Genomic DNA, 22,442 nt, shown 5'->3' on the forward strand with positions numbered 1-22,442 from the left:
AATGTTTTATTAATTAAACAGTAAGCTAATAATGACTAAATTTGCTGACATGTGTTAGATGGTGTACATTAGCTGTTTAAACAACCCTGTGGGTAGATAGTATTATTATCCCAATTTTATGGATAAAGAAACTTATCAAGCATGAGTGTATGGAAAAGACACATACAAAGAATGCTTTATTCTCCAAAGTTTTCAGATAAAAAGAGGCATCTGTTTACTTACTGTGCTTTATGCCAATGCATAAAACTAAGACAATACCTTCTTAAAATGTGAAGTTGAAAAACCACTGTAGGTATTGATATGTATCCACAAGTCTTCATCTAAAACCTTGGGAACAGATACATATCAGAAATTACATCTACTTTTTATTTTTAAATGATAATTTCATGCATGCACCATTTAATATAAACCCTCAGCCCAGTAAATTTGGGACAGTATTGTATATTTAAGTGTATTATTTCTGCAGCAAAGAAAAATGAATATTGACCTTGAGTAGGATGAAGTCTACAGATAGCCTCACATTTGTTCAGGTCAAGTTTATCACTCAATAAATTTTGGCACCAAACTTCATAAAAGCTTGTAATTTTTATCTGATAGCATTTTATAATTACCATAAGGAATTATAGTAGTGGAACTTTTTCTGGGCATGCAACATTCTTCTTTTATTTTTCTGAACTACAGACTCACAATATGAAATACCTGCAGGGTCTTTTCTTATAAACATTTTGACTGTAACAGGGCCTCTAGATGCCCCGCATGGCAGTAACGCCCCATCCTGCCAGCCAAGGAGCCCTCCTCCTCTTGTGTATTCACATTGTAGATGCCCTGGTTTCACTTTGGACTCCTCCCTCCAATCAATGATCAAATCTGTCATTTCTTCCTCAAAATGTCTGCCAACCATTCTTTGAATTCCCACCGCTAATGTCTTTGTCCTCTTGTCACCATCTCCTGACTAGGTGGCCAAAATCCTTCCTTCACAAAGATTACTTTCCATCAGCTTCCTCTTAAGCCCCATCCCCTTTCAAAATGCTGTTTGGGTGATTTTCCTAAAATGCAGAACATCCTTTTCTCAAAAGTCCTCGAATGCAACCTACTTGCTACAAATTGAAGTCCAAACTCCTTAGTGTGGCCTCTCCTTAATCTATTTTGATCTCCTAGTACTTCATCACTCCCAAGGCCCTGTGGCTCACTTACACCAGCCTGTCCTGTGATCTTACTTTGTCTTTGCCCCTACCTATTATTTCTTGTCTGGAAATCCTGGAAAACCCTGTATATACCACTATAAAGCCTCTCAGGTGTTCCTAATTCAAAGCAACCCTCCTTCTGCCCTTCTTTGGAAATTGCTCTTACTTTCATTATAACAAATAATTTCATTTGGTCATGTAATTAAAGCACAGTCGGCCAAACACGGTGCTGTGTGCATTCTCCACGCCTGCGCCCAGGGCAGATGTTGCTAACAGATCTGAGCATTTTTTTTCCCACTGAGCCCAGATCTGGTCATGAAACCTACCTCAAAATAGAACCCCAAACCAACAAGATAGCTTTGAGATGAAAACTACTTGCTACTCAAGATTGTATTACTATTTTCCAGCAAATTAGTGTCTTTTACTAAATTGTAAGCTACTGGAAGGGCTAGGGTCATGTTTTTGTCTTTATAGCCCAGAGCCTGTAGTGTTTTGCAGAGTAGGCATTCAATAAGGAATATTTGTTGAAAGAATGAACGTATGAATCAATGAGTGAATCAGTGAACGAGATAATACTCTTTCGTGCAGCAGTTTCAACCTTGCAGAGTAGCCAAGTGTAAGGGTCAAAGGGAAACTTCTTTGCCCTCGGAAAGTTCACTGAAAAATTAACTCACAGAAGGCAGATTAATTGGAGAAAAGGCATAAAGATGTATTTAACGTATAAACACAGGAGCCTTCAGAATGAAGACCCAAAAGTATAGGGGAAATTATCCATTTTTTATGCTTAGTTTCAACATAGTATGGAGAGCCATGCAGAAATATGATTGAACAAAAAAGAGTATTATCTAATGCTCAGAGACTAAGTGGAGAAACCCAGCAAAGCCTGTCTGTCTTGATTCCTCCTGGCCTCTCTGAGCATGCATTTCTTCCCTCAGGGTATGGTGCAGGACTCTCTCTAGAATGGGGGGTCTTATAATCTACAGTCAAACAAGTAGGTCAGATAACTTCTTTATGGCCAATTTTTACACAGAACAATGGAGGAAAAAGTGGGGTAATGTTTTCAGGTTTTATGGCTGTCTTTGGGTAAAAAAGGTTCTGGTTTCTATGACCCACCTTGAAAAAGAGAGATTCTAGTTTCTACAGCTAGAAGATGAGACTGGGAGACTAGGAGCAAGAAGGTTAGAAAAGAAAAAAAAACTTTTGCTTCTGAGACTACCCCTAAGACCCTCATTTTGGGGTATTGTTTTCTGAGCCCCAATAGCAAAGCATTATTATAAATGACTCATAAGTCTCTATGGCACTGAAACTGCAAACCAAAAAAAAAGTTGATATGTGGCTGGGCACAGTGGTGCACGCCTGTAATCCCAGCACTTTGGGAGGTCAAGGTGGGCAGATCATGAGGTCACGAGATTGAGATCATCCTGGTCAACATGGTGAAACCCCATCTTCATTAAAAATACAAAAATCAGCTGAGTGTGGTGGAGTGCACCTGTAGTCCCAACTACTTGGGAGGCTGGGGCAGGAGAATCGCTTGAACTCGGGAGGCGGAGTTTGCAGAGAGCCAAGATGGTGCCACTGCACTCCAGCCTGGCAACAGAGCAAGACCCTGTCTAAAAAAAAGAAAAGCTGACATGTATGTGTTAATATTTTTCAAATATATCTATATGGTGTTGACTTAATAAAATACAACTCTTTTAAGTATTCTCAAGTTTTTAGCTTTTAGAAAGATGGTAGAGTGCATATATTGAACATTATAGAATATGCTATGCAGGCTATTTCCATTAGGCCTCCAGATCCACTTGCCAACCTGGCTATCCTGCTTGGTAGCCTGAGTGGCTCACCATGTGGTCTGCATCTATGAACTCCCTTGTCTCTGGCTTCAGGGAGGGTCCACTAAAGAGAGGTACCAGCAGAAGACCTAGAGGGAGGGGAAAGTAAGGTGAGGTACTGACTTCCCAGGCTTCTTTGCTATTTTGCTGCATGTTAGATCCTTCTGCCTACCACTCCTGACTTGCAATCCTCTGCTATGCTGCTTTCTCCAAATTCAGGTAATTCCTGCCTCTACCTGGCCCTCCTGATCCAGGGGTGGTAACAGTTCCTGGTGCTTGTAGTACTCCTGCTGCTGCTCTGCAGCACCCCTTATTAAGGATTCCTTCGCTCCAGCCATGCCTTTATAAATAGCCCCTTTAGTAAACTCTATTCACCTGGGCTGAGTGCCCCATGTCTTTCTGCCAAGACCCTGACTGATATGTATCCCGCTGCCCCAGGATGTGGGGCAGTGTCCCTCACACTGTGAGGGTCAAATACAAATTATAAATAGCCTCATGTCAGTTCAGATGTTTTGTCACTTGAAAAAGTTCAGGCCTAAACAGGTCTTGCGGTCAAATGAGTTATGAAAAAGGATTCAAATTTGAGAGTTTCTGAATTTCAAAATTCAGACTTAATAGAGTCTGTTAACATTTCTGGCATTCCAAACAATGCTGGGATCCAGTGTGCTAGGGGATGACAGCACAGGGCTGTGACAGCTGGCCAGACAGTGGAGTAAATGGTGGCCCTGGGGAAGCTAAACTTGAAAGTTCCCCAACCACTGCGGAGTGGACATGTAGACAGCATTTTCAGTTTATTTGGACTAAGGGCAAAGATAGAGGGAAACTTACAGTTTCCTGTGCTGTCCTACTCTGGATGTCACACAGTGCCCAGCACTGAACTGACAATCGAGAGACTTGGATGTCAGTACCAACTCTGCCACCAGCATGACACCCCAAGAAAGTCACTGAACTGTAGACCTGTTTTTTCACATGCAAAAGAAATAAAACAGCCTACATGTATTGAACACTTACCATGTGCCTGGTTCTGTTTAAGGCATCAGAATATCAACTCATGAGAGGCTCGCAGCAGACTTTGAGGTGAAATAAGTATCACTGCTGGTAGCTCCATGTTATAGTTGAAGAAACTGGCTGTAGTAACTTCCCAAGGCTACCCATGTCCTACCCAGGCTAGGACGTGGCAAAGCTGGGATTCGAACCCAGGAAATCTGGCTCCTGAATTTAGGTCCTTGAGTATTATATTTCTCTTTTATGAAAGGTTTGATGAGATTCAAAATATATTCCTCTTGTAAAATGTAAAGAAACGGGTAGGATTTGATGTATGTTTCTTTATGGTAGCTTTTCATAAACCTATTTAGCATACTGGAGGGTGGATATCACTAGCATGTAACGATGATGATGAAAGTAATAAGGAAGGGAGTCACATGTATTTTCAAGGCACAATGCTAAGGTAGTTCAAAACTACTAAGGCAGTTCAAAAATTATTGCTGCTTAATATATGTGTGTGCATAATTATTGTCAACTACTCTTACAATGTGTTGAAGGATAATTCAGTCTTTCATTTTGCCTTGTAAATTTGTCAGTGGATACATATAAATAAGGCATTAGAGAATAGTGAAATATGTAACCACAAGTGCACAAAGACTGCACTTTCTACATAAACGGGAAGCAGAGTGGTAGACAAAAGAGAGTAAGACAGAGTTGAGTTTGAGCTTGATTATGATTTACTATTTACTGGCTGTGTCACCTTCATTTCTCTCTGTTTCCATTTCCTAATTTGAAAAACAGAGACCAGTAATATCTCCTCAAAGATTTGATGGGAAGTTAAAATGAGATCACATCTTTAAGACACCTATCCCAGTACTAAGCATAGCCTAGATGCTCAGTAGATGTTGGTTCCCTTCTCGGTCTTTCACTCTCCCTTGTCAGCTGTCCTCTGTCTCAGCCCTTCTGGAAGTATGATTTCTGTTCAACCCTCAAGAGTAAAGAATCTGGACCCAGGGATTCCAAAGGTTTTTCACAACTTTTGCTGAGAGGTAAGTCGACTCAATTTATGTGATGAAACCTACCGGGGGAGGCCTCACAAACACTGGTCCCCACGTGCCACTGCTGCATGGACTACGAAATATGGAGCTATTCCAACATATTCAACCCCATCAGGAAAGGCAAGAAAACAAAACATTTAGGCAAAACCTTAACATGCACAAAAGAAAGGTGCTTCTTGTGGCCTCCGCTGCTTATCTGGCAAAATTGCTGCTAGGATAATCGTTTCATACCAGAACAGGAAAACAGCTGCAGCCTCATGAGTCCTTGCAGTCACTGACTGACAATCTCTTAGCAAGAAGGATTGAGGGAACATAGTCACTGGCCCTATCTTGCAGGAAATGAAGGCACAATTCTTACCTACCAAAGGGAACATGCAAATTCTGCTTTTAGAACTCCACTTGGCGGGGCGGGGTGGCTCACGTCTATAATCCCAGCACTTTGGGAGGCAAGAGGCAGGAGGATCGCTTGAGCCCAGGAGTTTAAGACCAGCCTGGGCAACATGTGGAGACCCCATCTCTACAAAAAGTTTAAAAATTAGCTGGCGTGGGGAGCAAGATGGCCGAATAGGAACAACTCCAGTCTCCAACTCCCAGCGCGAGCGACACAGAAGACCGGTGATTTCTGCATTTTCAACTGAGGTACTGGGGTCATCTCACTAGGGAGTGCCGGACAATCGGTGCTGGTCAGCTGCTGCAGCCTGACCAGCGAGAGCTGAAGCAGGGCGAGGCATCGCCTCACCTGGAAGCGCAAGGGGGAAGGGGATCCGTTTTCCTAGCCAGGGGAACTGAGACACACAACACCTGGAAAATCGGGTAACTCCCACCCCAATACTGCGCTGTAAGCATACAGGCATTCCAGGAGAATATATCCCACACCTGGCCGGGAGGGTCCCACGCCCACGAAGCCTCCCTCACTGCTAACACAGCAGTCTGCCGCGATCTATCCGCAAGGCAGCAGCGAGGCTGGGGGAGGGGCGCCCGCCATTGCTGAGGCTTAAGTAGGTAAACAAAGCCGCTGGGAAGCTCGAACTGGGTGGAGCTCACAGCAGCTCAAGGAAGCCTGCCTGTCTCTGTAGTCTCCACCTCTGGGGACAGCGCACAGCTGAAGACCAACAGGGGAAGTAGCGGGAGCCGGTGCAGACGCGAACGACTCTGTCTGACAGCTTTGGGGAGAGCCGCGGATCTCCCAACGCGGAGGTTGAGATCTGAGAACGGACAGACTGCCTGCTCAGGTGTGTCCCTGACCCCTGAGTAGCCTAGCTGGGAGAAATCCCCCACTAGGGGCAGTCTGACACCCCACACCTCACAGGGTGGAGTACACCCCTGAGAGGACACTTCCAAAGGAAGAATCAGACAGGTACACTCGCTGTTCAGCAATATTCTATCTTCGGCAACCTCTGCTGCTGATACCCAGGCAAACAGGGTCTGGAGTGGACCTTAAGCAATCTCCAACAGACCAACAGAGAGTCCTTCTGACTGTCAGAAGGAAAACTATCAAACAGGAAGGACACCTATACCAAAACCCCATCAGTTCGTCACCACCATCAAAGACCAGAGACAGATAAAACCACAAAGATGGGGAAGAAGCAGGGCAGAAAAGCTGGAAATTCAAAAAATAAGAGCGCATCTCCCCCTGCAAAGGAGCGCAGCCCATCACCAGCAACGGATCAAAGCTGGTCAGAGAATGACTTGGACGAGAGGAGAGAAGAAGGCTTCAGTCCATCAAACTTATCAGAGCTAAAGGAGGAATTACGTACCCAGCGCAAAGAAACTAAAAATCTTGAAAAAAGAGTGGAAGAATTGACAGCTAGACTCATTAATGCAGAGAAGATCATAAACGAAATGACAGAGATGAAAACCATGACACGAGAAATACGTGACAAATGCACAAGCTTCAGTAACCGACTCGATCAACTGGAAGAAAGAGTATCAGCGATTGAAGATCAAATGAATGAAATGAAGCGAGAAGAGAAACCAAAAGAAAAAAGAAGAAAAAGAAATGAGCAAAGCCTGCAAGAAGTATGGGATTACGTAAAAAGACCAAATCTACGTCTGATTGGGGTGCCTGAAAGTGAGGGGGAAAATGGAACCAAGTTGGAAAACACTCTTCAGGATATCATCCAGGAGAACTTCCCCAACCTAGTAGGGCAGGCCAACATTCAAATTCAGGAAATACAGAGAACGCCACAAAGATACTCCTCCAGAAGAGCAACTCCAAGACACATAATTGCCAGATTCACCAAAGTTGAAATGAAGGAAAAAATCTTAAGGGCAGCCAGAGAGAAAGGTCGGGTCACCCACAAAGGGAAGCCCATCAGACTAACAGCAGATCTCTCGGCAGAAACTCTACAAGCCAGAAGAGAGTGGGGGCCAATATTCAACGTTCTTAAAGAAAAGAATTTTAAACCCAGAATTTCATATCCAGCCAAACTAAGTTTCATAAGTGAAGGAGAAATAAAATCCTTTACAGATAAGCAAATGCTTAGAGATTTTGTCACCACCAGGCCTGCCTTACAAGAGACCCTGAAGGAAGCCCTAAACATGGAAAGGAACAACCGGTACCAGCCATCGCAAAAACTTGGCAAAATGTAAAGACCATCGAGGCTAGGAAGAAACTGCATCAACTAACGAGCAAAATAACCAGTTAATATCATAATGGCAGGATCAAGTTCACACATAACAATATTAACCTTAAATGTTAATGGACTAAATGCTCCAATTAAAAGACACAGACTGGCAAACTGGATAAAGAGTCAAGACCCATCAGTCTGCTGTATTCAGGAGACCCATCTCACATGCAGAGACATACATAGGCTCAAAATAAAGGGATGGAGGAAGATCTACCAAGCAAATGGAGAACAAAAAAAAGCAGGGGTTGCAATCCTTGTCTCTGATAAAACAGACTTTAAACCATCAAAGATCAAAAGAGACAAAGAAGGCCATTACATAATGGTAAAGGGATCAATTCAACAGGAAGAGCTAACTCTCCTAAATATATATGCACCCAATACAGGAGCACCCAGATTCATAAAGCAAGTCCTTAGAGACTTACAAAGAGACTTAGACTCCCATACAATAATAATGGGAGACTTCAACACTCCGCTGTCAACATTAGACAGATCAACGAGACAGAAAGTTAACAAGGATATCCAGGAATTGAACTCATCTCTGCACCAAGCGGACCTAATAGACATCTATAGAACTCTCCACCCCAAATCAACAGAATATACATTCTTCTCAGCACCACATCGCACTTATTCCAAAATTGACCACATAATTGGAAGTAAAGTACTCCTCAGCAAATGTAAAAGAACAGAAATTATAACAAACTGTCTCTCAGACCACAGTGCAATCAAACTAGAACTCAGGACTAAGAAACTCAATCAAAACCGCTCAACTACATGGAAACTGAACAACCTGCTCCTGAATGACTACTGGGTACATAACGAAATGAAAGCGGAAATAAAGATGTTCTTTGAAACCAATGAGAACAAAGATACAACATACCAGAATCTCTGGGACACATTTAAAGCAGTGTGTAGAGGGAAATTTATAGCACTAAATGCCCACAAGAGAAAGCAGGAAAGATCTAAAATTGACACTCTAACATCACAATTAAAAGAACTAGAGAGGCAAGAGCAATCACATTCAAAAGCTAGCAGAAGGCAAGAAATAACTAAGATCAGAGCAGAACTGAAGGGGATAGAGACACAAAAAACCCTCCAAAAAATCAATGAATCCAGGAGTTGGTTTTTTGAAAAGATCAACAAAATTGACAGACCGCTAGCAAGGCTAATAAAGAAAAAAAGAGAGAGGAATCAAATAGATGCAATAAAAAATGATAAAGGGGATATCACCACTGACCCCACAGAAATACAAACTACCATCAGAGAATACTATAAACGCCTCTACGCAAATCAACTAGAAAATCTAGAAGAAATGGATAATTTCCTGGACACTTACACTCTCCCAAGGCTAAACCAGGAAGAAGTTGAATCCCTGAATAGACCAATAGCAGGCTCTGAAATTGAGGCAACAATTAATAGCCTACCCACCAAAAAAAGTCCAGGACCAGATGGATTCACAGCTGAATTCTACCAGAGGTACAAGGAGGAGCTGGTACCATTCCTTCTGAAACTATTCCAATCAATAGAAAAAGAGGGAATCCTCCCTAACTCATTTTATGAGGCCAACATCATCCTGATACCAAAGCCTGGCAGAGACACAACAAAAAAAGAGAATTTTAGACCAATATCCCTGATGAACATTGATGCAAAAATCCTCAATAAAATACTGGCAAACCGGATTCAGCAGCACATCAAAAAGCTTATCCACCATGATCAAGTGGGCTTCATCCCTGGGATGCAAGGCTGGTTCAACATTCGCAAATCAATAAACGTAATCCAGCATATAAACAGAACCAAAGACAAGAACCACATGATTGTCTCAATAGATGCAGAAAAGGCTTTTGACAAAATTCAACAGCCCTTCATGCTAAAAACGGTCAATAAATTCGGTATTGATGGAACGTACCTCAAAATAATAAGAGCTATTTATGACAAACCCACAGCTAATATCATACTGAATGGGCAAAAACTGGAAAAATTCCCTTTGAAAACTGGCACAAGACAGGGATGCCCTCTCTCACCACTCCTATTCAACATAGTGTTGGAAGTTCTGGCTAGGGCAATCAGGCAAGAGAAAGAAATCAAGGGTATCCAGTTAGGAAAAGAAGAAGTCAAATTGTCCCTGTTTGCAGATGACATGATTGTATATTTAGAAAACCCCATCGTCTCAGCCCAAAATCTCCTTAAGCTGATAAGCAACTTCAGCAAAGTCTCAGGATACAAAATTAATGTGCAAAAATCACAAGCATTCTTATACACCAGCAACAGACAAGCAGAGAGCCAAATCAGGAATGAACTTCCATTCACAATTGCCTCAAAGAGAATAAAATACCTAGGAATCCAGCTTACAAGGGATGTAAAGGACCTCTTCAAGGAGAACTACAAACCACTGCTCAGTGAAATCAAAGAGGACACAAACAAATGGAAGAACATACCATGCTCATGGATAGGAAGAATCAATATCGTGAAAATGGCCATACTCCCCAAGGTTATTTATAGATTCAATGCCATCCCCATCAAGCTACCAATGAGTTTCTTCACAGAATTGGAAAAAACTGCTTTAAAGTTCATATGGAACCAAAAAAGAGCCCGCATTGCCAAGACAATCCTAAGTCAAAAGGACAAAGCTGGAGGCGTCACGCTACCTGACTTCAAACTATACTACAAGGCTACAGTAACCAAAACAGCATGGTACTGGTACCAAAACAGAGATATAGACCAATGGAACAGAACAGAGTCCTCAGAAATAATACCGCACATCTACAGCCATCTGATCTTTGACAAACCTGAGAGAAACAAGAAATGGGGAAAGGATTCCCTATTTAATAAATGGTGCTGGGAAAATTGGCTAGCCATAAGTAGAAAGCTGAAACTGGATCCTTTCCTTACCCCTTATACGAAGATTAATTCAAGATGGATTAGAGACTTAAATGTTAGACCTAATACCATAAAAACCCTAGAAGAAAATCTAGGTAGTACCATTCAGGACATAGGCATGGGCAAGGACTTCATGTCTAAAACACCAAAAGCAACGGCAGCAAAAGCCAAAATTGACAAATGGGATCTAATTAAACTAAAGAGCTTTTGCACAGCAAAAGAAACTACCATCAGAGTGAACAGGCAACCTACAGAATGGGAGAAAATTTTTGCAACCTACTCATCTGACAAAGGGCTAATATCCAGAATCTACAAAGAACTCAAACAAATATACGAGAAAAAAACAAACAACCCCATCAAAAAGTGGGGAAAGGATATGAACAGACATTTCTCAAAAGAAGATATTCATACAGCCAACAGACACATGAAAAAATGCTCATCATCACTGGCCATCAGAGAAATGCAAATCAAAACCACAATGAGATACCATCTCACACCAGTTAGAATGGCAATCATTAAGAAGTCAGGAAACAACAGGTGTTGGAGAGGATGTGGAGAAATAGGAACACTTTTACACTGTTGGTGGGATTGTAAACTAGTTCAACCATTATGGAAAACAGTATGGCAATTCCTCAAGGATCTAGAACTAGATGTACCATATGACCCAGCCATCCCACTACTGGGTATATACCCAAAGGATTATAAATTAGTCTACTACAAAGACACATGCACACGTATGTTTATTGCGGCACTATTCACAATAGCAAAGACTTGGAATCAACCCAAATGTCCATCTGTGACAGACTGGATTAAGAAAATGTGGCACATATACACCATGGAATACTATGCAGCCATAAAAAAGGATGAGTTTGCGTCCTTTGTAGGGACATGGATGCAGCTGGAAACCATCATTCTTAGCAAACTATCACAAGAAGAGAAAACCAAACACCGCATGTTCTCACTCATAGGTGGGAACTGAACAATGAGATCACTTGGACTCGGGAAGGGGAACATCACACACTGGGGTCTATCATGGGGAGGGGGGAGGAGGGAGGGACTGCATTGGGGAGTTATACATGATATAAATGATGAATTGATGGGTGCTGACGAGTTGATGGGTGCAGCACACCAACATGGCATAAGTATACATATGTAACAAACCTGCACGTTATGCACATGTACCCTAGAACTTAAAGTATAATAAAAAAAAAAAAAAAAAAAAAAAAAAATTAGCTGGCGTGGTGGTATGTACCCTTGGTCCCAGCCACACAGGAGGCTGAAGTGGGGAGATTGATTGAGCCTGGGAGGTTAAGGCTGCAATGAGCCATGATGGCACCACTGCACTCTAGCCAGGGAGACAGAGCAAGACCCTGTTTCAAAGAACAAACAAACAAACGAAACAAACAAAAAACCCTCCATCTTACATACGTTATCAGTGCCCTCAAATCCTCTGGAAAGACTGGTTTAAATTAGAAGAAATGAATACAAAGTTGCATTTATTTTATATAAAGAGAAAATAATGAGACAAGTATTTTAAAAGTATTTTAAAAGGTAGTGTGTAAATCTTTCATCATCAGGTCAGTTGGTAAATCTTGATCTGCTACCCTGAAATATTTTTCAAAATGTATTGGCACTACTTGACTTAAACAACTTTATTTTCTGGGTGCTCTCATGATGACACAGAATTTCTAGACTACTCTGGTTTTCGTATTGCTTTCTTAGCACCTATTTTTAGAGAGAAAGCAAGCCTTATTTTTCTTCATTAACTGTTTTGGGATCTTTGATCAATTTGGTAATTGGGTTAAGTAGATTATGTCACCACGAAATCCAGCCAGCCAGGTCAAGACTTGTGTTACTTATGTGGTAGACATAACTGAATTACTTAAGTGACTTCTATGGATAAATTGAATCATTATGGATTGGAAATGAATCACTACTAATAGACCCAGGCAGGGTAGAGGAAAGGAACAGACCAGGCATAGCATAAAGGTTTAGTCAAAAAGTACTTCCAATATAGAATATTTCCTGCAATGCCATGTTTTTGCAATTATGTAAGAGCTTTATTCATTCACTCATTCTTCCATGTATCCATCCATCCATCCATCCATCCATCCATCCATCCATCCATCAACCCATCCATCCATACATCCATCCATCCATCCATCCATCCATCCATCCATCCATCCATCCACCCATCTGCCCCAATAATTTACAATTGTCACTCATACCTACAATGCTAAGCACCAGGAATATGAAGATGAATAGGAATAGGAAAGCACAGACTAACTGGGTCTCTGCAAGTGGGGAAGGGGTTGGTATAGGAGGTCATCAAATAACACACTTCCCCGGGGAGGTTATGTTAGAGATGCTCTTAAAAGATGAATGACAGTTGGCTAACTCACAAGTAGGTGTGTGTGGCTGAGGCTATGTGAGGAAGGGCATTCAAGAGGCAGGTAATAGATGGAAAAAAGGCACAGAGAAAAAAAGAGTGAACCTTTTTAGTTGAGCTTTGCTGGAGAGTAAAGTGTAAGGGAGAAAACCCTGGAGACAAAGCTGGAGACAGGCAGAGGCCAGGCCCTGGTGCATCTGAATGTCTTGTGAGGAATTTAAACTTTATCCAAGAGTTCACATGGGGAATCCACTGAAGGTGCCAAGCAAGGTAGCACCAGAATCAGCGTATGCTTTCAGGCATCCTCCTGGGCTCTGCACCAGCTGGTCTTCAGTCAGCTCTTCTGACCTACATCTCTTAGGCCTCCCAAACTTTCTGGGAGAAGAGTATACAATAGAGTCTGATACAGAAGAAAACCAACTATAAACGACCACATGCTAAGTCCCAAATTGAATCCTAAGACAAAGTCCAAGATGAGATAAATGGAATTTAAATAGCTATTGAAAAGACATTTAGGTTAAAGAATTGCACAGGTGTCTTGGAGGGGAAGCTGGGCAAAGGACCCTGGCAATCCCCTCTCTCTGTCACTAGCTCATTATTACAGATTAGCTGCCTGCTTTGTTCTGGTTCACCTGGGGAGGGACAGACCACCTGACCTGGCAAGTGACGGGGTGAGCACAGCAGGAGACGGTGAAGGAAGAAGAGGACAGTGAGAGGCTTTGGGACATGCAGTATGCAGGTCTACCAACAAAGAGAAAAGGTTTATTAGGATAATTCTTGGGTGGTAAACCAAAGAAACATTTCTGATTAACCAAAATAAAGAACAATGTTTCAGAAAGATCTGAGGAATAGCACAGGATTGAAGATCAAAATTGAAAGACAACTCTTGGAGCAGGAATGAGAACACAATCTTGCCAGGGTGCTTCTTACAAAAAAAACAAATTTTAATTTTTTCTTCTATCCTTGCTTCCCTCTTCTCAGGAAACAGGGTACCAGAATTGCATCAGATTGGCTGTGGTTAGGCCTCCATTTGGTAGCCACTGAGTCTTAAGAAATGTGGTCTTCAGGGACTGCCTTCCCTGCTGTAATTATAAGACAAGATCACACACCATGAGAGAGAAAGTCCCTAAGTTGACACCTTGGAGATTTCAGGTAGCAAGAATAGATGCCAACAAATTAACAGTATTCACTAGAGAAGGATTTGGTGAAGCCTCAGGGAGGCAGGGCTCACCTGGAAGCACTGAAAAAAGTCATAAGCAGGACATGGATGGTAAAGATTTCCAGGATCTGGAAAGGGAAGCGGTGCTTGCAGAGGGTGAGATGAAGTGATGCACAGGGAAATAATGCACCTGCCCATTTTGCAGTTTTGCCTTCACAAGGCCCTGAAGAAGAAGAGGGTAACTGCCTGACAAAGTTGATAACTCAAGCAAACCTGAGATTTTGTGATGAGAATAGGGAGCTTCAAATCCACATCGGCGAACTCAGGCCTCACATATGGCTGACTGCATCATTCAATACGACTTGCATGACCTGAACTGAGTCACCTGGATCTGAAGCTGTTGAAAGTATAATTTGAAAGTAACAAGGGGTTAAAATGGTGAAAGGCAGGGTTTGGAGCAGGACAGACATAGGAGTTGTGCTGTGTTTGACTGTGAGCAATTAATCTCTCTGGGACCTGATTTTTCTCATCTGTAAAATGAGACGGTAATACCGATCACACAGAGTTGTTGGCCACGATTTGAAAAGGGTAAGTTGTAAAACTTCTGTGTACACAACACTAAACAAACGTTAAGTTCTTTTTATTACACTATGCAGTCAACAAATTGTTATTTTACCTTCTACTTTGTTAGCAATACCTATTGGAGGAGATTCCAGGGGAATTCTAGTCACCATTAGTCAGGCAGTAAATATTTTTAATACACTCCAAAGACTATAAATATTTCTACAGAAAGGTCATGACTGTGTTAACATAAGTCACATTTTGAAACTGGGCAGATTTAGGTAGATAATCAGAAAATGGATGTTTGTTTGTCAGTTGAAACATTATTCAGGGATGTACCTAGTGATTACTGATTATCATTCGGCTCAAAAAGTCTTGGAAAGCATGAATGTCTCAGTGTCACTAGGTCGGGACATTGGCATGGTCCTGAAGAGGACATCTCCTCTCACAGCACTGGCATTCCAGATGAGGCATTTATGGGTGGGGTCTGAGCAGGCTATAGGCACACTCAGTATAGCTTCTGGTACATAGTAGGCTTAAATAACAACTTCATAAACGAAGGAGCCCTCTCCCACTTACTCCTCTGTTTCTACCTCTGTAAATGTAAAAGGTAACTACAGCACCGTAGTTACTAGAAAATGAAACTACAGGACTGACACTAGAAAATGGAAGTACAGGACTGATACCTTACTGTGGCTTTCTCAAAATGTATGAGAACTCAAAAATCATAGGAGAATGTGCCAATGGGTCTCAAAACTTGATAATGTGATGATGTGTAAATTGTGCCCATGGAGTTGTGCAATGCAGCCAGTTGGAATGGCTTTGAAGACAGGAGTGTAAGGTGAAATTCTACAGTTGCTGTAGTAATAAAACTTCTGTTGGAGGGAGAGGACAATTCTGATCACTGCTCTGGCAACTGCTAGCCAAAAGATCATATACTACTTTTGTCTGTTCGTAATCCCTTCCTTTGGGGAGTCCACACTAAAGCAATTTAACCTCTGAGTGAGTCAGAATAATATGATAGTGGGAAATACAAAAAAGAAAGCATGTGAATAAACTTGGCAATGTTATTTCACTGCATTTGTATCCCCAGAACCCATAATAGTGTCTGCCATATGTGCTCTCCAGAAACGTATAATGTATAAACTCACGTTTAGTATGTAAATCAATCAATCAATCAATCAATGAGTGGAGAGCTGCATATAGTATCCTCCCCACCCCCAGTACTGTAGTTTTACAGTTAGGGAAGTAATTAGGGTGGTTTTTCCATTCAATGGCTGCAGTCAAATGACTCTCCGCAGGAATACCCCAGCACTGAGCACATTCCTCATTGCCAGGGGACCGGGAGGTGAAAACCAGAAAAGGAGAGGGAAGTAGCTAGTTTGTCCTGTGTCTGTAGAGGATAATAGATTCAAAAGAATGGGGCAGGAGCAGAAATTTAAAAAATCATGAATGAAGTAGACTGTAAATGTCTGAAGTTGCCTAGGTAAATTGCTACCAAATTACCTTTTGATTTATATTTCATTTGGATCAGATTTGGGATCTGTAGATAATAGGTATTCATATAATTTAGGAAACGTACCATTTTCTACCATTGGCCATTGAAATAAATTCAGAACAAAGAGATTTTAAATTCTTTGAAGCACTGTGGTAAAGGGTATAATAATTCTTGCTCAAATATCTCATCATCTTAGGCCTCTTTTCAGTCACTTCTAGAGAATTTTTTAAAAACAGCCAAGCCTCAAGTGATCATTTAATCCTACATATGATGGTGAAAGAGAGAGACACAGTCAAGTTATCAGTTCCAAACTGTGATTCATTATTTCTCTGTATAAAGGAACAAAAGTGTTACTTGTTTTCAGGGAACAAACTATATCATAATTCTTAGTATCCAACTTTCATTCCAAATCCTCAAAGCTGTTTGTAAACATAAACTCATTTATTCCCACCTACCAAGCACCATTCAGAAGGAATTCTGATGGCATGAAGTTGTGAAATAATTACAAATATTGCAACCACAACTATTTCCTGAGGGTCCACCATGAAAAGTATTGTGTCATTTGCTCCTTACATTGGAGGCTCATAGGTGTTAAGTTACTTGTCCGGGTTCACAGTATTAGTCTAGAGGATTAAGAGGCAGCCTGGAGTAGTTAAGTCCCTAGACTCTGGTGCCAGACTACCTGGATTGAATCCCACCTACATCTCTTTTTAGGTCTGTGACCTTGGGCAAGCTAACATCTCCGGGCTTCTGTTTCCCCTCTGCAAAGTGGAGAGGATGGTAAGAAGATGGCAATAATGGGACCTACTTCATAGGGCTGTTGTGAGGACTGGATGAGTCACGTGCTTAGAACAATACAGTGGCACCTAAAAGTGCTTACACTAGCATAAACAACAAAAGAAGAGGTGGCGGCAGTATTTGCTTCAGACATGCTTTATAACAGAGGTTCCAATGATGCTTTTAGGAACCTCCCCAGTATCTCAGCCTTATTTCTCCTTGGCTTTCAGATATATCAGATAGGCTGTGTGGTCACAAGGGGGCCACCTGCAGCCCCAAGGATGCATTATATTAACAGAGAAAGAAAAAGTTCTTGTTATGAAGATATGGCAGAGGTCCCAGGGAAGTGGCCCAGCTTTGGTCTCATACCCATTCCTGAACCCAGGCCATGAGCCAGGCCAGGTCTGGGTCATGTGATAAGCTCTGAGACAGAAGGGCTGGGTTTGCCCAATCCAAACCACATGGCCTGAGGACAGTACCTGTATAAAGGCTCTCAGAGTGATGCCCCAAAAGGAGGGATCAGGTAAAGACCAAACATATACGTAGTAGTTTCATGGCTAGCAGGTGACAGAGCAGAAATAGGAATTGTCCTCTCCCTCCAACAGAAGTTGTATTACTACAACAACTGGCCAATTTCACCTTACAGTCCTGACTTCAAAGTCATTCTAACCAGGTTGCACTGCACAAATCCATGGGCATAATTTACACAGTATCACGTTCTCTGGTTTTGAGCACCACTGGCACTGCTCTCCGATAACTTTTGAGTCCTCACACTTTTTGAGAAAGCCATAGTAAGGTGTCAGTTCTGCAGTTTCATTTTCTAGTAACTACAGGACTGTAGTTACAGTTCACATTTACAGATGTAGAAATTGATAGAGTTGTCACAGGTGGAATGGAGAAATGACTAAACCTTTAATGTTCAGATTTTGACTTGCGAGATAAGCTCTGGAAGAACATTCCAGAAACATTAGTCAAGAAAATTGGGCTTTCAATAACCAGAGCTCAGCACTTGATAAATTCTAAAAACTTCCCATTAAGCCAGGCACTATGGTAGGCACTTGTAGTCCCAGCTACTCAGGAGGCTGAGGTGGGAGGATCTCTTGAGCCCAGCAGTTCGAGGCCAACCTGGGCAACATATCCCCCAGACCCCAACTCAAAAAAAAAAAAAAAAAACAAACAAAAAAAAAACGCAACAACAACAAACCTTCCCATTAATATCTAGAACCAAACTTTTTTTCCATCATGAGAAAGGCTTCAGACAGTGATGTCAAGATCGCACCACTGCACTCCAGCCTAGGTGACAGAGCGAGACTCTGTCTCAAACAACAACAACAACAACAACAACAACAACAAAAAACCAACCAACCAACCAAACAAACAAACAAACAAAAAACCAGACAGTGATGTAAAGAGAAGGACAGTGTTGCTGCCACACCCAGGAAGTCTTGGGGAGACGGCAAAGAGAGGAGTAAAGGATACTTTGGGGGTCTGTCTTAGAGGGAGAGGAGCTGTCAAATCTGCTCCTTCCTGGGTTGCTGGGTAATACGAGCAATAGGTTTGAGGGCCTGAGGCTGGAGAAGTTTATGTGCCATGCCCACCTGAAACTCTGGGATGAGGCAGCCCTGCAGAGACCCTGAGATGGCCTGCACCTCCTGGAATCCTTCATAAATGCACAGACGGGATCCAGAATCTCCCAGGGCCCCCAACGAGAACTGACTGACAAACTCTCTGAGGAATCACTATTGTCCAAGATGAAATGACCTTGTGGCTGATGGTCTCAGGATTTCATTGCCCAAGCCAGGAGTCAAAGAGTAGTTCTAGCCAGGCCACGGGAGATCCCTAGTGGGGACTCTAATGAGCAGCAGGAAATGTTGGAGTTCCTGAGGAGCACTGCTTATGCTAATAGAGGGAACAAGTAGCTCCACGAGCAGTGGGGCAGTGTGGACAGAGCCCCCTATCCCACCAAAAGCTAAAGCAGATGAGCAAAGTCTGGAGGACGGCATCATCCTCACAATGTCACATAATGTCCCCTGTGCCCAGGTACAACCTCAGGAGATCAAGCAGAAGACAAGAACCCACCACAGGGGAGAAGAACTATGATAGAAACTTGGAACTTGGATGAGCTTAAATGCAAACTGAATGAGTTCCTGAAAAAGCCCGCTTTAAATCGGAAGAGACTGAGCGTCTTTGAAGTGATAGTCCTAGAGCTAAGTTGAGTTCAAGGACAGATGAATAAAGCTATACTGTTTATACATCTGATTTGTGACTATAGTAGAAAGGTGAAACCTATTGGGTGAAGATGAATAAAATAGATAAAATAAGAGAAATAAAAAAATAGGATAAAATCTAGCAGTGTGTTATAAGGTGAGGCCATGGAAGCCAGAAGTTTCTATCTTACACATTTTGCATATGACTGGTATTGACATTTTAATGAATAAATACATTTCATGCTTATAAATTGGGCCTATGGGGCTAAAATGAGAGTAGATGAAGCCTAGGGCCAGAGGTGCTAATGTCCTACTTCAGAAATGTGATGCCAATTGAGAAAAACAGAGTAGAGTGGGATGAAAACCCAGAAAAGGGCAATCTAGTTAAGCGAAGAATGAGGCTTTATGAAAAGAAATATCAAGATGATAAATCAATCAAGAAATGCAAATTTTAACAGGGTGCAGATTGAACTCTATCAGTTAAAATATATATTAAAAGAGTAATCAGCCATTATTCAATCCCACTCAAAAAAAACTAAAAAGTGAGTTGGATGACTCAGAGGTTTGATTCATTGTGCCAATTTTTTTTGACCCAATAAAATGCACATGATTTCAGAAGTGGCGCAATTCCAGGTATCTGTATGTATTGCATGTGCTACAGGGGTGGGCAGGGTTTGTGTTTACTGGTATCGCCCAATAAATGTCCCAGTAATAGGGCATCTGTTTTTAGAACAGACACCAGTCAAGATGAGGTTTTCCTCCGAAACGTTTTAAAACAAGATACTGAGAGAACCCAGATGCAGTGGTGGAAGAATGCTCATTCCCCAGTGAAACCACAGTACAGGGAAACTGTCCACGTGCGGCATTCATAGAAAAGACTCAAAGAGCTACAAACTGCCACAGCCTCCCCTTGGACAGACAAGGCTCAGGACTCAGAGTAGGCTTTGGGCAAATGTTTAAGAAATTGATTGGTTTTGTGCCAGAGACTTTGAACCAAGAAGCAGACATCCCAGGACAGAGCAGATTCTGAGTTATGGCAGCAATGTGGGAGCATGCAGCAGAAAAAGGGGCTGGAGCCAGCAATAAATCACAATGGATAAAGCATTGTCATCAGTTCCTCAGTGAGGAAGAAACAGATAGCTGCATGAAACATCCTCTGCCTCCTTTATAGTTAATTTTCCATGTACTAAATCATATGGAGATCTTATTATAGAGTATGGGTTTAGTCCTCCTCAATAAATGCTTTTGATGCTTCCATAAACATCCAAGTTAAATATCCCCCTCTGCCTGTATTCTGACTGGTTATTAAAATCAACTGTCTGGTAAAGAAGCACTTGCAGGATTCTTCTCTTTTTGATGAGTACACTAAACGGGCTATATTTACTTATGCCTCTAATGCTCCCATTCCCTATCATCTTTCCAAGTGTGCAATCTCACAGTGGTTCTGAATCTCCTGCGTACCTAGGCTGGGGATGTGGCTTCCTCCGCATACTGCTCCTGTACAAGTCAGCCTAGAAGCGCCCCATAGCTGTGCCAGTACTGTGCTGATGCTGAGTTGTACAGGCTCTGAAGAGCTGTTTGTTTCGTTTTAACTCTTAGAGAGGACATTTATCTCTTTATTGAAGAAATATGTACTTTCTGGACTCCGCCTATCGGCCCTTGTTGCTTTTCATAGTTTAAAGAGAGCTTGGCTTCAAAACTGCTACAGAAAAGAGAAAGCAGTAATAATCAATTTATTTTCTTTACAATTAAAAGTGTTTTTAAGGATGAATATGCACATATCACATTATCTGTGCTAACCAAGGAAATCAGTGTGTTGGACCAAAACTTACTAGCAGTGGTTTTGAAATTATTTTCACACATGTGAAAAAAATTTAAGTTTGTGATGTTTACAAGAAAATAATACCTTTTTTTCTCTTTACCTTCTAAGAGAACAATGTAGCTCCGTGGTTAATGGACAGACAGAAGAACCAGAGCACCTGCATTTAAAACCCCAAACTGCAACCTACTAGCTTTATTAGTTGTTTAGATAACCTCTCTGTACTTCAGTTTCCTGACCTGTGAAATGAGCATAATAATTGAATCTATTGCCTTGAGTTGTCGTGATAATTAGGCTGGTTAATATATCTGAAGTATTTAAAACAGTGCTTGGCCCACAGTGAGTGCTGTAAAAGGTTTGACATTTTAATGACTACTATACTACCACCATCGCCACCACCACTACAATTGCTGCTGCTGCACCTGCACAATGTAGCGAATTCACGGACCTAGAGTTAGTAAAAGTAAACTGTGAAAAGAATCCTGACCTTAGATTCACTCTGGTGCAGAAAAAATTAACTTACCAGCAATCATACAACTTCCATTATTAAAATTGAAAGCAGACATTACATCTCCTGTAAATATATTCTATTGTTAAGTTGAATGGCTTCTTTCTGAGCTATTGTACTTGAATACATATCTTAGTTAATTAAGCAGTCGTCAATTTCCAGATGCTATATGACTCTTTCATGAAAAAGAACGCTTTTCTTGGTTGAGCACAGGGGCCTGTAATCCCAGTACTGTGGGAAGCCAAGGCAGGAGGATTGCTTGAGGCCAGTTCAAGACTAACCTGGGCAACATAGACCCTGTCTGTAAAAAAAAAAAGTCAGCCAAGCCTGGTGGTGCATGCCTGTAGTTGCAGCTACTTGGGAGGCCAAGGCAAGAGGGTGACTTGAGCCCAGGAGTTTGAGGCCCCAGTGAGCTATGATTGTTCCAGTGCACCCCAGCCTGGGTGATACAGTTCTTGTCTCTAAAAAAAAAAAAAAAAAAAAAAAAAAAGAAGAAGAAGAAGAAAGAATATTTTTCTCCTATTACAGGTGTATTGTCCAACATGGCAGCCACTAGGCACATGTGTCTATTAAGCATTAGATGTGTAACTAATGCATATTGAGATATGCTGTAAGTGTAAAAGCACATCCCAGATTTGAAAGATTTCATTTGAAAATAACATAAAAATGCACCATTAAAAAATTTCCATTGGTTACAGGTTTAAATTATAGTATTTTTGATATATTGAGTTGAATAAAATATTAAAATTAATTTCACCAGCTTCTTTTTATTTATTTTAATGTTTCTAGAAAACTTAAAATTATATATGTTGCTTGCATTATATTTCTGTTGGACAGAGCTACTTTATACAAGACAACTCTTCATTTCCAACTTTGAAAGCTGAAAACATTGTTCCATTTAATGAGTCTGGAAGTGTTCTTTGCCTCAGTTAGGGGCACTGTCACCCACCTAGTCATCCAAGCCA

Source organism: Rhinopithecus roxellana, chromosome 21 (genome assembly GCF_007565055.1).
Source record: "Rhinopithecus roxellana isolate Shanxi Qingling chromosome 21, ASM756505v1, whole genome shotgun sequence".
Lineage (NCBI taxonomy): Eukaryota > Metazoa > Chordata > Mammalia > Primates > Cercopithecidae > Rhinopithecus > Rhinopithecus roxellana.